Source organism: Typopeltis vanoorti, chromosome 15, assembly GCF_054136105.1.
Source record: "Typopeltis vanoorti isolate ZY-2024b chromosome 15, IOZ_Tvanoo_1.0, whole genome shotgun sequence".
NCBI classification, from domain to species: domain Eukaryota; kingdom Metazoa; phylum Arthropoda; class Arachnida; order Uropygi; family Thelyphonidae; genus Typopeltis; species Typopeltis vanoorti.
The window spans coordinates 53,492,328-53,506,083 of NC_143563.1; the positions used below are offsets into that span (position 1 = coordinate 53,492,328).

At 35.4% G+C, this 13,756-nt stretch overlaps 1 protein-coding gene across 9 annotated transcripts in view; it reads right to left on the reverse strand.

Moving 5' to 3' along the window:
- capt (adenylyl cyclase-associated protein 1) overlaps nucleotides 1-13,756 on the reverse strand; it is a 257,904-nt gene that overhangs the window by 178,802 nt on the left and 65,346 nt on the right. For 2 of the 9 annotated variants that reach the window (XM_090404790.1, XM_090404785.1), the window contains exon 1: nucleotides 9,948-10,082. The exons of the other annotated variants lie outside the window; for them this stretch is intronic. The gene's annotated coding sequence lies outside the window, so the exon portion shown is untranslated. Of the gene's footprint in view, nucleotides 1-9,947; nucleotides 10,083-13,756 lie in introns of those variants that run through there. 9 annotated transcript variants of the gene reach the window in all.

Sequence of the window (13,756 nt, forward strand, 5' to 3'; positions counted from 1 at the left end):
AGTAGCAATAAGCCACGTAATAAAACCTGCAACGGAAATAAAAATTTTCAAATATCTTATTGTTTAATATACAGGAAAGAGGAAGAGGTTAATCATTTATCGCCGGTTCCGATCATGAAAACCTTGAATACATTGTTTTGTAAAAATCGATCAATCCACAGAAACGTACACGAGAAGACTTTAGGTATTATGAGACATTTTTTTTTGGTCTCATTTTTTTTTCTAAAAATAAAACCCAATTTCATTTTTTTTATTATTGAAAATTTAAATTTCATAATTTGAAAATGTATAAGTAAGCTTATCCCCCACTCTCAAAGTGTGAACCCAAAGTTTCAGAATCAATTTTTGTTTTTACTGTATATTGGATTCGTATAACTAAAATGTATTTAATAATTGAAAATATGTTTCACATTGTAACTTATGCCAAAAATGTTTAAAAAATGAATATCTTTATGATTATTCGTATTTGAATGAAATATTATTACTTCTCGCAGACTGCCTTTACCTGAGGGAATGATACGCAGGTGTTACTAAAATTTTAAAAAGGGACAACACCAATACTGAAAGTTTGGTAAACACTGCCTATTTCATCACTGCCGTGGCGTTACTTAGGACCTTAAATGCTTTGGCAGCTTAAAGCAGTAAGATGTAACAAAGTGGCATTAATCTATTTGTTTTCTACAATATTCTAAGAGGAACAAATTCAATTTTATTTATTTTGAGTAATTTATAAATAACCTTACAACTGACATTCATAAGGGAACTTCAACATTGTTATAAAACACACATTTCAAATTTCGTTCAATTAGAGTTTGTCAATACTTCTATTCAAATATTTTGTTGTCAATACCACTACAAGTATCCAGGAGTTGGGAGATGTGGCTTTTGTTGACAACTGGAGTTTTGCTTTCATAAGGTTTCCGTCAGGTCCTCTGACGAGAACCAATGGTTGAAAAGAGCTGTCAGACCAGTTTAACATTAATCAAAAGCACTAATAAGAAACGACAAACACTAAAGCAGGCGCAATATCAAGGCAAATCTCATGCCTAAGGTTTTATTCTCGTACATCTTTTGTAACTCTCGAAACTGAAACTTTTAGTTTCAAAAGCAAATTGCTTTGCTATTTGACCTAAAAAGCGAAGTTAAAAAGCTAAAATACGAACTTATATTTCGTATTTCCAAGTGCATCAGAATTCGAGATAACACATTCTATTCTTTATAAAATGTATGTGCGAAAGAAAGAGAAAGTATTCTAAAGCTCCCAAAATTTTTAAACGATTTCGTTCAACTTTGCAGAAATGCTGCATTAAGAAGATATTAGAGGGAAAAAAGTTTAAATCGCAAATAATGTATTGAGAGATATTAGAATAAGTTGAATATTTATATTCGTCACTAGGAGAAAACTAAAGAATTAGAATTTGGTCGAGAAAGTCTGGTTGCATGTGATAATTGTCACTGTGTTGATCATTTGAAATGAAAAATTCGTAAGCATGGGGTTAGAAATGGTTAAATCAAATACTGTAGAGAGTACCAAATAAGACTGGAACAGTGCAGTATATTCTTAATAATTTTAAATTATTAATTAAAGATCATAAAGCAAACTTTAATAACTGCTAATTAGCAGTAAGGAGTAAAATAAGTAAACGAGAACATAACTCGAGAATAGTTTGACATAATCAGCTGGTGTTGCGAAGAATTTAAGCATTTTGCAAGAGAGAAAGAGTCACCTAATGATGCAACAGTACAGGAGGAGGAAGCTGTTAAATCTCATATCCTTTGGCAATTTATAAGATTTCCAATTCATGCTGGCAAAGTTGTTCATCGCAAGAATTGGAGAATTATAGAGCAGTTAGTGTTATAGACAGAACAATGGAAAATTTAATAAGGAATCATATTCATGATATTCTTGATTTTTTCTTAATCCCATCCACAAAAACTTGTATATTTATAATGCATTAATACCGTGAGTGGGTCACTCCCACTCAATTTCGGGAACTTTTTCAACCTAATTCAATAAATAAGATGGTGGCATCACAGTGAGGTGAATCCTTGTAAAGGACTATAGGTGTTAGATAATGCGTATCTAACACCCAAGGGTAATTTACAAACATTCATGTCCACAGTAGAATTAGAATCGTCAGACTGCTGGCTGGAGAATAAAGACGCTATCCACTTGTCCACAAAGAATGCCAAAAGAAATTACTGATTAAAGTGCACCAAATGAGTTTTAATGATTACCCAGTACTGGCTGGCCACAGGAAGTAGTGTTTATAGAGGAATCTTCAGAGTTAGTTGGGATTTGGCGAGGAGCCCTGTTTAATATATTCATAATGTAGGTTCGAATATTAATAATAAAATTTCTCTGAAGCTGCGCAGGGTGGATGACATCAGTTCTTGAAAGGACGATCTTAAACGAAGGAAAATTTTAACGCTAAGAAATGTCTGTATCTGCAATCAAGCTACTGTCTGATAGATGGATGCTGTTGAATGGAGAAGCTTTAGAAAGAGTTAATGAATACAAGAATTGAGTAATTTTAATTGACGGGGTTTCATATTGGTAAGCCAACTAGTAGAGCTCAGTACATTGTGGTTTCATTCACTTTTAGGAGAGCACACAAATCTATAGTGAGGCTAATATTGAAATACGACTCGTTACTTCACTCACCATGTTTGCATGGATGTCAAAAGAATAGAAGTTATTCAGAAAAAATCATTAAGTTCATTGAAGGAAAATACCACGAAAGTCACGAGAATCTGTTATTAAGCACAATTTGTTGCCTTTAGCTAATAGGAGAAAAGATTACACTGAAGATTAAGTTAGTTCCAACCATACGTATGAGAGAGGAAATATGTTAGGCAACTGCACGAGGGCAAAATAATAATAATGGTGAAGACTCTCGCTAGACCAAACTGTTATAATTTAATTATCTAATTTAACATGGTTGGATAGGTCGGGATAAAAAGTCCGCAAATCCAGCAGGAAAATCCATCCAAGGCTATATCTATAAAGTATATGATATCTTTAGTTTTGAGGGATGCAATAACCTGCTACCACTGTATAAGATTGGATAACTAAACTTTAATTTGAAAAAAAGCACTTATGAAGGTTTTTAAAGTCTCAAAAAAAATTCAAACATATGGTTTTTCAATCAGAGGGTATTACCGAGTGAGCAATGGAGAATCATTACTCTTGGTATTGAGGATAAGAATTTCGCATAATGAAAAAGAAAAAAAAAAAAATTTACGCTTAATGTGAAATTCTTATCCACTTTTAATTTCTGGAATACATAAATATATATGGTTGTAAACAGCAAATGTGAAGAATGACAATAATAATCCGAACAAAATTTATATTTATCGTTTTGTTTTATTACCATTAATATGATATGAGGTGGCGACTAATCACACGGCTGTGTCAGCAAAATTTACATGTGCGTTGATCGTTCAAGGGCCTCTCCAGTTTGTTTCTTTATTTCTTAATTACTGTATTTCTAAGTATTATGTAAATTTTATGTTCTAAGAATGGCTTGTTTCCGGAAAGAGAAATCCGACTTCGGAGATTAGCACTAAAACTAAAAACTGAAATCAAGAAGCCTAGAAACATTGAACTTAACAAAAATAATAAAAGCATCTTTAAATGTCAGTTTTTTTAATTTTATTTATTTATTTTATTTTATTTTTTTTTAAGGAAGAGTGGGAAACTGTCGTATCCTCAAATGAAAATTTCTAAGCAGAAAATCATCATCCTGATTTTAGGTTATACAAAAAAAAAATCCGTTTGAACATGGGCCAATTTGGCTAAGATAATAATATCAGTAATGGGCATGCGCGTGAAAGCCCATACCTGAAAGAATCATCAGTTCAAGCCTACCTGCCCCACCAACTTCTATAAAATGGCTTCGTGTCAGACTTTACTGTTCTTCCTATATCCACAACAAATTCCATCCAATTAACGACATTCTAACTTTCAAAGAATACGGAAAAATGAATTTTAAATGTAAAACAAGAAAATTGTTTCAAATTGCTGCTGAATATTAGAATACTCATTCTTTATTAACCGAAAAAAGTTCATTTAAAGCAGGATCTAAAATACTATAAATATTCTGAAATTCTGGAATGTGTTAAAATGAGGGGAAAAATAAAAAAAAAGTATTTGTCATTGTTCATTTGGAACTATTCTGTTCATTCAATTGGGTATTTTCATTTTCCTCATCACAATATGTGACTGCTACATATCATAAGAATCAGTACGTAGTTGCCATGCTGTTTTTCAACGCATGTTGTAAGTTAATTATATATATATATATATATATATATGTACAGGGTGTTCGGGATAAATTTGACATATTTATAATTAATTATATTTTTCCGTAAGTTACATGTATTAACACACACTTCTCTTCATTTAAAAGTTTGGACCCTTCTTCATTCATATACAAGATGTCAGAAAGGATGGATAGCTGGAACCCACCTGAATCATGGAAGAGAATAACTTGTATCATGATGATTCGTGCCCGCCATCAAAATAAGGATATTACGACTGCTGCCCAATGCTCCCTGAATACAGTAAAAACAATCAGGCATGAACTAGAGACTTGCAATGGTGACTACGAGGATGTAGCAAGAAGAAAGATCCCTAGAAGACGATCTGATTGCGTTCGTACAGCAGAATTCCTCGCAAATCTGCAGGAACAGGTGTTGAAGAACCCTGGCATTGGAATTCGGGCTTTGTTCGTGGAGTTGCTAACTGTAGTCAAGCCCTGGATAACAAGGGTAGCCAATGGTAGGCCGTATGTATGGCAGCAGGATTCGGCCCCTTGCCACACCTCTGGGAAAAGTCAAAAATGGTTGTCTGAAAATTTCTACGACTTCACCAGTCCAAATGTTTGGCCTCCAAACTCCCCAGACCTTAACCCCATGGATTATTTTGTATGGGGCGCAGTTGAAAAAGACACCAATCGCACTTCCAGTAATACAAAAGCCCAGTTAATGGATAAAATTAAAACAGTTTTTGCGGCCCTTCCCAGGGAGACTGTAGCATCAGCTTGTTCGAGGTTCCGAAGCAGAATTGAAGCTGTGATCGATGCTAATGGTGGTTATTTTGAGTAAATCTTGTTGATAGTATTGTAATTAACTCTGCCTGTAATGTTTTTTTGTCAATTCATTAAATTTAATAGATACAAATAAGATTTTCTGTTTCCTTACGAAACTGTCAAATTTATCCCGAACACCCTGTATGTATGTATGTACACACACACACACGTTTTATCTATATGTCTTGACTAAGGCGGACAAAATTTATGTTTTCGTGAGAAACAAGTACTGAGCATACAAATTTGAACTTAAAATACTAAGAAATAACTAAGCTTTGAGATAGTGTTATGAAAATGATAGAATTAGTATGCATGATGGAATATGTATGTATGTTTTATTTCAAAGGAGTCTCTGCATATGTATAGAATTCCAATGACAAGACACTACGAATGTGCTAAGATTTAACTAATCAAATTTAGTAATAATTTAAATCCATCTGGAATGTACGTTTATCCGTGACTCTCATTTCCTAGAATCGGAATCGATTCCTTCAACAGCAATCTGACAAATCCAAAAACAGGACAATGATTTATAAAAGTTTAATTTTTTTAAAAACATTTCTGCTATGTTAAATAGGATATTACCAGTTGCCTCGAATGCATCCTGAAGCAAGCCCAGGATGAACCGGGGAAAAACCCTACTGTCTATGCCCAAGACCGGCTAACTTGGCTATGGCTGAGAAAGATCCTTAAGCTCCTCACGTCACCGATAGGAAACGAACATAGGACACTCCTTCCCCCAGGCATATGTTTGCGAAGCGCACAGCCACTAGGCTCACCGCGCGGACTATTGTATACTTAATAGGCTACGAAATAGCATTTCGGTAAAAAAATTCCCGATACTTTTCAGTACTGATTATTGTTACAGCACTAAAATGGGGGTTACGATGGGGGTGGCATTACCTACGTTTCTAAGGAAGTGCCGCCCACATCAGTATCTAAACTTGCGCTTATACTTGTTATGTGCAAATCTTTCGTCCACAGTTTAACATTTGTGTAAACAATCCTAATTTTTTTTTTTTTTTAATTAGGATTCTGCTATATGTGAAAACAGCAATGTGAATATCAAATCTTTGGTTAACGAGTAGCTTCCAACTTCTCATCGGAAATAAGCAAATGAAACAAGTGACGTCAGAAACATTCTTCAACGATTACTCTGAAAACAATTAATTTTTACATAAAAGATTTGCAATTGAAATCGTGTTCACTGACCTCAACAAAGCTACTCTATTTTCTACGTTTCGGTCGCTTGTTAACAAGTCAGCTACCGCCCTCAGGAAAACGTATAAAAATTAGGTTAGGAAAACACCTAAAAACTGTCCTAACGCGATTCACATTACAAGGATCCTCCTCTCCCGTTTTCATTTTTGTTCATTGTCTCGTAGGCGTGACTGCATTATTACTTACAGTTACAGTGCAAAGTTTATGTATAAATGCGAAAAATCACATTTGACAAGCAACAAGTTTATCAAAAGTTGAAGCTTAACGTTAGAGATCATTAAAAATAATAATAAATAAAAATACTAGACGATATGTTTCTCGTTCTTTTGGTTTGGAAAACACTTGAAAAAGCACAGCGCCCCTTTCCCCAATATGATAAGGTGCAAAACGATGTGATCTGTAATTCGAAGGTCACAAAAAAAAAGCGCTGTAACATACAGACTTTGGCAGGTTATATTCAAATATGCATATCTTCGATTGTTCGTGTGACTGCTACATATTTGAAGATATACATATTTGAATCTTTAAATAAGAAGTCAGGAAAGTTCTTCCGAAGGATAACAGTAAGGGAAATGATCAAAGAGAAGGGGGAGGGGTATATGTAAACGTTATATTACCAATACACCACCAATGAATACTTAGGATCCTCCCCTTCGGCTGCTCGTTCTTCAGACATTTGAAAAGTCTGAAGAACCCAGAAAATATGGTTATGATTTCGATTCAACAACTTATGGCTAACACTTGCATCAATATTACCATTCAGAGGGGTAATATTTGCGCTTGTTTTCTTTTTTCACGATTTCGCGAAACAGCGTTATCACTCTAGTTAAGTTAATTATAACCTGCCAATGGTTGATTCATAAGAAAGCTTCCGATAATAAAACTGAATGAGGGCCAGGAATATTTTTTTTTTTTTTTGTATATGCAAAACTTTGGATTCCTTACTCAATTACTCCCCCCCCCCCCATTCTGCAGTTCTTGAATTGTTTTTTCGCACTTTATATCTCAAATTCTAGATAATATATCTATAAACCAAACATCCTGCACCCTCAGATAAACACAGCAGTGGCTTTTTGTAGCTCTCAATTTTCGAACGCAAACTTAAGAGGAAAAAAAAAACTAAAAAAAAAAAAAAAAAAAAAAAAAAAACGAAAATATGGGCGGATTATTTGTAGGTTTTCTTCTTTGTTAACAATGAATAGAACTCATAAGAAACGCCACTATTTTCAAATACCGTATTAAAATTGTACCTCTAGCGAATATAGATCAAAATGAAATAACCACTTTCAATCAGTAAGCATGCATGTTTCCTGCTCTCTACGTAAATAATTATGAAACTTGAGCTAAGGTGAAAACTGCTTTGAGACAATTATAGGTATTAATATTTAGCTATCAGCGCAAGAAGTTCCTCAGGACAAAAAACATTTTTGAAATCAGCATGAAAAATCCTTTAACGCTATTTAATGCTGTAGAAGAGAGGAAAAAAGATTCCCACAACTAGTTCTCATGGAGTTACTTGAGGAACCAAATGGGAGAAACGTACAGCAGGATAAAGGATTAATATTTAGTATCATATCGTAAAATATGATACTGAATGCATAAAAACAAAATTTCGTAGGTCGTTAACACTATCTTTTGTTCCAACAAGGAATTATATTTTCTTGTTTATATATGTGAATCTCAACCAGGAAAGTCTGTAAGCCTATGAGTTAAGGATTAGATAAACTGCAAAGCTCTATGCAACTTTTTCAAGCCATTTCAATAAACGGAGTGCTGGTGGTCTGAAGTCAGGCGATGGCAATCATCTATTTACCTAAAGGTGTTCACAAAACATGCCCATGTGAAATATGAACGTAAATTTATAAGCTGAAGATTCAATTAGCAGGTGGAAGAATCTCCCTAGTTAAAGTTACACTTCAACTAGGGAGAAATGTCAGAAGTTTATTATTATTTTTTTAAATCGCCTTGTAAGGGCAGAGCATACAGTCGTCAACTATGATGAACTTTAAACAGTGTAGGCAAAAGAACAGAGAAAGGATGGTCAAGTTTAGTTTGGGATATGTAATTTTCCCACGGTGTTGATACACGAAGGAGCAAGAAAGCATTAACATATGCAAGATTTACTCCGTAAAATCTTCGAATTCATTATTCATGCTATACGTATATGATACAGTAATTATTTTATCGGCAGTAACATTTACTTCAAATATTCATATTATGACTATGCTTAGTGAGATAAAAGACAAAAATGTTAAACTTCAATAATTTTTTTTTTTTTTTTTGTACAAATTCCCCAATCCGCACAACCTTGGAATATAGTCTCACATTTGGAGTAGTGCACCTAAAACCTGAAACATTTTATTTTTAATGCTGTTCAGAAAAGACAGCACTCTTCTGAACAGCATCTAAACCTCTCCCATCTTCGAGGGTACAACACTTACAGCAGTTTCTTGGATGACCGAGAGATAATATACCGAATAAAGCATCTCTTTCACAGATTCTCTCCATTCAGCCCACACGGTTATTTTATTATTGTCGCTTCTACGGGCGTTGTTCAGCAGATATAGATGCATTATTACCCCCATCTCTGTTAAGCCTACAATAACACGAGCAACAACTATCCAACATTCTTTTACGGTTGAACTGCAGACTCACCGAATTCCATGTCATCTTTCATTGCACCTATCTCACTTCTGTGGAACAGTCGCCCCCCCCCATGAAGGACAACCTCCATTACTTTTTCAGATTTTTACATAGTCCGGAAACCCTGATCTAAGACCAAACAAACTTTTTCAAGCCACTTTAGGCCTCCAATAAGCGGGGCAATGGTGTTTCGAACTGGGTGTTTCTGATTGTCTTTAGGTTGGAGATAAATTTCATCGCCCGGTGCGAAACCACTGCCCCGCTTATTGGAGGCCTAAAGTGGCTTGAAAAAGTTTGTTTGGTCTTAGATCAGGGTTTCCGGACTATGTAAAATAAATAAAAAATTACACAAAAAGATACAAAATTGATAAAAATGAAAAAAAAAAAAAAAATCCTTAGCGCACCAGCGGTACAAATGTACGTTTACTAATAACCTTTCGTGGGTGGGAACCACATTTTAATACAATCCGTTTAAGCAAGTTCCCTGGAAAGACTTGCATGTGAATGGACAAAACGAATGAGGTGCTTACGCATCTTGTTCTGCGAAATGAAACTAGAAATTTCACAGCTACTGCTTTGGCTGGAAACCTTGGCATATTCTATTCTATCAAGTTTGTATCACGATACTTTACAGGATCGTGTCCAGCATAACTATGCGACTCGACAGCTTTAGTAAACTGATAAGTAAATGCATTTTCATTAGATTAATAATTGTTCGGTAATTATTAGACCTATTTTTTTTAAATTATTTTTGTCAGCCATTATTTTAACCAAATTCTTATAATTATGGCATTTTGCCATGATAAATGTGTTTAAAACGTTGAACACGGTTGCTTATCTTCTAAAAAAACATGTGGGTAGCAATATTTTATTTTACCATTACAAACACACACTAAAACAAACTTTTTTTTTTTGCTTGTGTCTAACCGATTCATAAACAACGCATTAAAGAAATTTACTCGATCACTTTATAAAAGTATACCCACCCACCTTTTTTTTTTGCCTTCTTAAAAGCAGATTGCAATTCTTGACGTTAACAATCAGTCTTGATTTCCATTTAATCCTTTCTTACAGCAAACCACTATTTTTTGGACTTCGTCCACATACGAACACGTACTGCGAAAATGCGCAGATAATCAAAAAAACATTTGTATTATATATCTCCAAGTCCTTATCTAGAACCTCATAAACAGAACAAACGGTTTTTATTCGTGATTCTACTTCAAACACGTGCCAACCGAGCCTAAAAATGCATCTTTCTACTATGGAAACTGAACTAAAAGTGATCTTCTGTTTAGCCTATTTGCTAGTCGAAAATGCCTTATAAAAATATTTAATGGTACCAAATAATTCTCTTATGTATTAAGAGGCGAATCAGAAAACGCGAAACTTGTCCAAAAAGGATTTTATATTCTTCAAGTCTAATTCTTTACCAACGCTAATAAAGAATATCACTTCCACGCAAAAATCACCCACAGGACAAGAAAATTATTAACAGTCAAATAGAGGACTTCGTCAAAGACTAAGTCCTCTATCCTCAAAATGCGGGAATAGTTTAGAGAAGCGTGATCAGCGAGAAAGTTTTTTTTTTTAAAAAAAAATCTGACTCACAGACGAAATGTTGCAAGTGTTTAAAACACTTTCAACATTTCAAAGCACATCAGTGCTGAGTGTGATAATAAAAAAAAGCAAGTTTGTTGACGTCTTGAAAAGCTGAATGTTGCAGTGTTTGGAGTTAGACCGAGTAAAGGCAGCTGTTCCAAAGAACAAACATAAAAGAAATAGACGTTGGTTGGATGGTAAATGGATGTTAACCAGCAGTTGCTCTTGTTCTTAAAGAAAAGGAATGATAGTGGCCATTTCCGCAGAATATTGAATTTGCACTGCACGGTACAAGAAAGACAGAAAATAAACGTCTGTGAGAAAGAAACAGGAATGATTCTGAAATGGGGTGGGGAAATCTATCTATCTCTACTCTTCTGATTAGCATCTAGAAATCTATTGAGGCTTTAGTACACCACCCTAAGTATATTCCATGTTTGGGTGGATATGAGATTTATACAAAGTAAATAGTTGCATAGGTGAAAAGTGCTTTCGCACATGCTCCGCATACTTTTTCCGCACAAGCTTGGTGTACCTTTTTTGGTGGCCGCCGAAGATATGGCTGAGATGTGTACGTGGTAGAAAAATCTGCAGGTCAGTCCAAACAGAGAAATCCGATCATGTTTGGATATCTCAGTATTATCCGAAATTCGGGGAAGTAATGCCAGATTATTCAGGATTGTGTTGTGGTAACGTTGAAATCCACAAGATTATTCTCACCTGACTGAAAAAGTGAAGAGATTAGAATTTAAGAGATGAAGGATCTTGACTTCTAATGCTTGGGCGCTACAAACTTTGTTAAATGAGAAGAAAAAAAAAAGGGGGGGATGTACTTTCATAAGCATAGCTATGGGTAAGATTTGAAATCAGTGAGAAACAGGGCATTTATGTACAACAGGAATAAGTGAGTCAAAATACGGAGGCCGGAGATATTCCTACATTAGTGGGGAAATCTGAGGAGAGAGGAAACCATCTCTCATGACAGATAGTGCACAACTTACTTGAAGGCAGAATAGGATGATAGATTGCCGAGCATACAGACCTCAGTGTCAAACCTGATCAAATGCTTTAAAAATGTCGAGAGCGACGACATGGAGTTCCAAACATTTTCATGGCTTGAGTCCAGAGGTGGGTGGTAAATGCTAGGTCATCTGTGGATCGAAAGCATTGCAAGTCACTAAATAGTTGGTAGTTAGAATTTGATCTTTTCCATAGTTTTTTGAGAACGGACATGAGAGCAATTGGATTAATAGTTTGTTGACTGACTTTTATAACCTCTCTGCAATGGGTTGAATGTAGGCTTGTTTCCATCTTAGGATAGATGCGAGCCGAGTACGAAAGATTGAAGACGCGATATAGGATAGTTGTTAATTCCGCAGTACAAATTTATTTTTTTATTTATTTATTTATAAATTTTATAAATTTATTTATTTATATGGCCCTTCTGGTCCAGATGACTTGTTCATGTCCAAGTTATTCCGGATTCGTCTCAGTTCTGGTAGAAAACGGAAGTTGAATGGAATAGGTCTTAATATTGTGTGTGTGTGTGTGTGTGTGTGTGTGTGTGTGTGTGCGCGCGCGCACGCAGAGAACTCCAGAAGGGAAACCCAATTTAAGTTGTGGACGTTGAAATCTCCAAAAAAGGACGACGATTCGTTAGTAATTTAGGAATGCTGAGTGCATAAAATCAAGCATGAGAGATGAATATGCGAAGAGGCGATTGTGATTAATAGAATTTGGGGAGCGATAGAGAACAAATAAATAATAGGTTTTAATATTGTGTATGTGTGTATCTTGTACATCTGGATTACTGTTAGATTAAAACAAATTCGAGATTTTTTTTTTAGTGCCTTGTAGAGGCAAATGGTTAAGGAGTTAATGGACTTGTGGAAGTAAATGATTAAAGAGTTAATTTATGTTATTGGACAGTTGGGAGGTGGTAGGCGTTGGAAAGGAAACATAAAGAAAGTTATTCCAAATGACAGAAATAAGATGAAAGGAAGAAGTTTTTTGTGAACCATTTCAAACGTGAGAACAGTATTCTAATAGTGGGTGAACTTAGATTTTATACAGTTTAAGAAGTCGAACAGATAAATAGGTTCTCAGTAGAAATGTTAGTAAGCATATTGAAAGCCGAGAGCGTGTCTGGTATTACCAGATGATGAATACTGTCATTAGAAACCTATAGACAGAATTTGAAGTTAATCATTAATAACATTCTTTCATTAAAAGGGAGAGAGAAACTAAAAGTACAGGAGTCTATGCAGAAGTCGAGATATCTAATGAGATATCATTCATCATGATACAGTGAACGACCATGGAGAAAACTGGTAACCCAACTACAAAAGGTGGAAGACATATCATAACATGGCTTGATAAGTAGATGTCTATGCCAATTCCAATGAAATGTCTTGGATCATGGCTTTTAGTAGACAAAATACACGAAACAACAGTGCATAAAGGTCCACAGAAAACAAAGCTCACAAAAGGAGCGCTGGTTAAGTAAATGCCCACCAAGTTGCGATAATGGTGAGGGTTACCTGGATCGTTTGTGTTACTTTTTTTTTTAGGAGATAGTTCTGCAATACTCCGAGTTGATCAGTGGAGCAAGAGAGAGAGATGAGCCAGTCTGAGATGTGAATATTGAAGTCCCCAAGGAGGACAACTCATTGTCTAAGTAATCTGCTTGCAGAAAATCCAGTTTCAGAAATAATTAATCAAAAAGGAGGAATTATCAGAATTCGTCCGAGTCGCAGAACTGACAGCAACAGAACGGTCCATAAGTGACACACAGTGGATCACTCCTCCTACCTCAGATAAGGACAACCTGACAAATATGCAGTCCCAGACCAACAGCAGCAGTGCCATTTGAGGTGGTAGAGCAGCCCTTGGCAAGGTTTCAAATCCAAACGCCACAGAACCCTAAGACGACAATGTGATATGGCACCCCATGCCGACATTAAATAAGCATACCTCGGGAGGTATCCGAAAAACAAGTGCTGCGGCTGTCCACCAAGCAGCTACAAGCGGCCTCTATTTTGGGGAATGGTGGTAGCCTGCACTGGTCCCCCTGCTAGAAAATAGAAACTTCTGGCCTCAGGATCCAAATGCCAACAACTGTATCCTGGATACTTCAAGAAATGAGCCCACACCATGAAAACAGTGAGAGAACGGAGAACTATCTCTCGTACCTTACC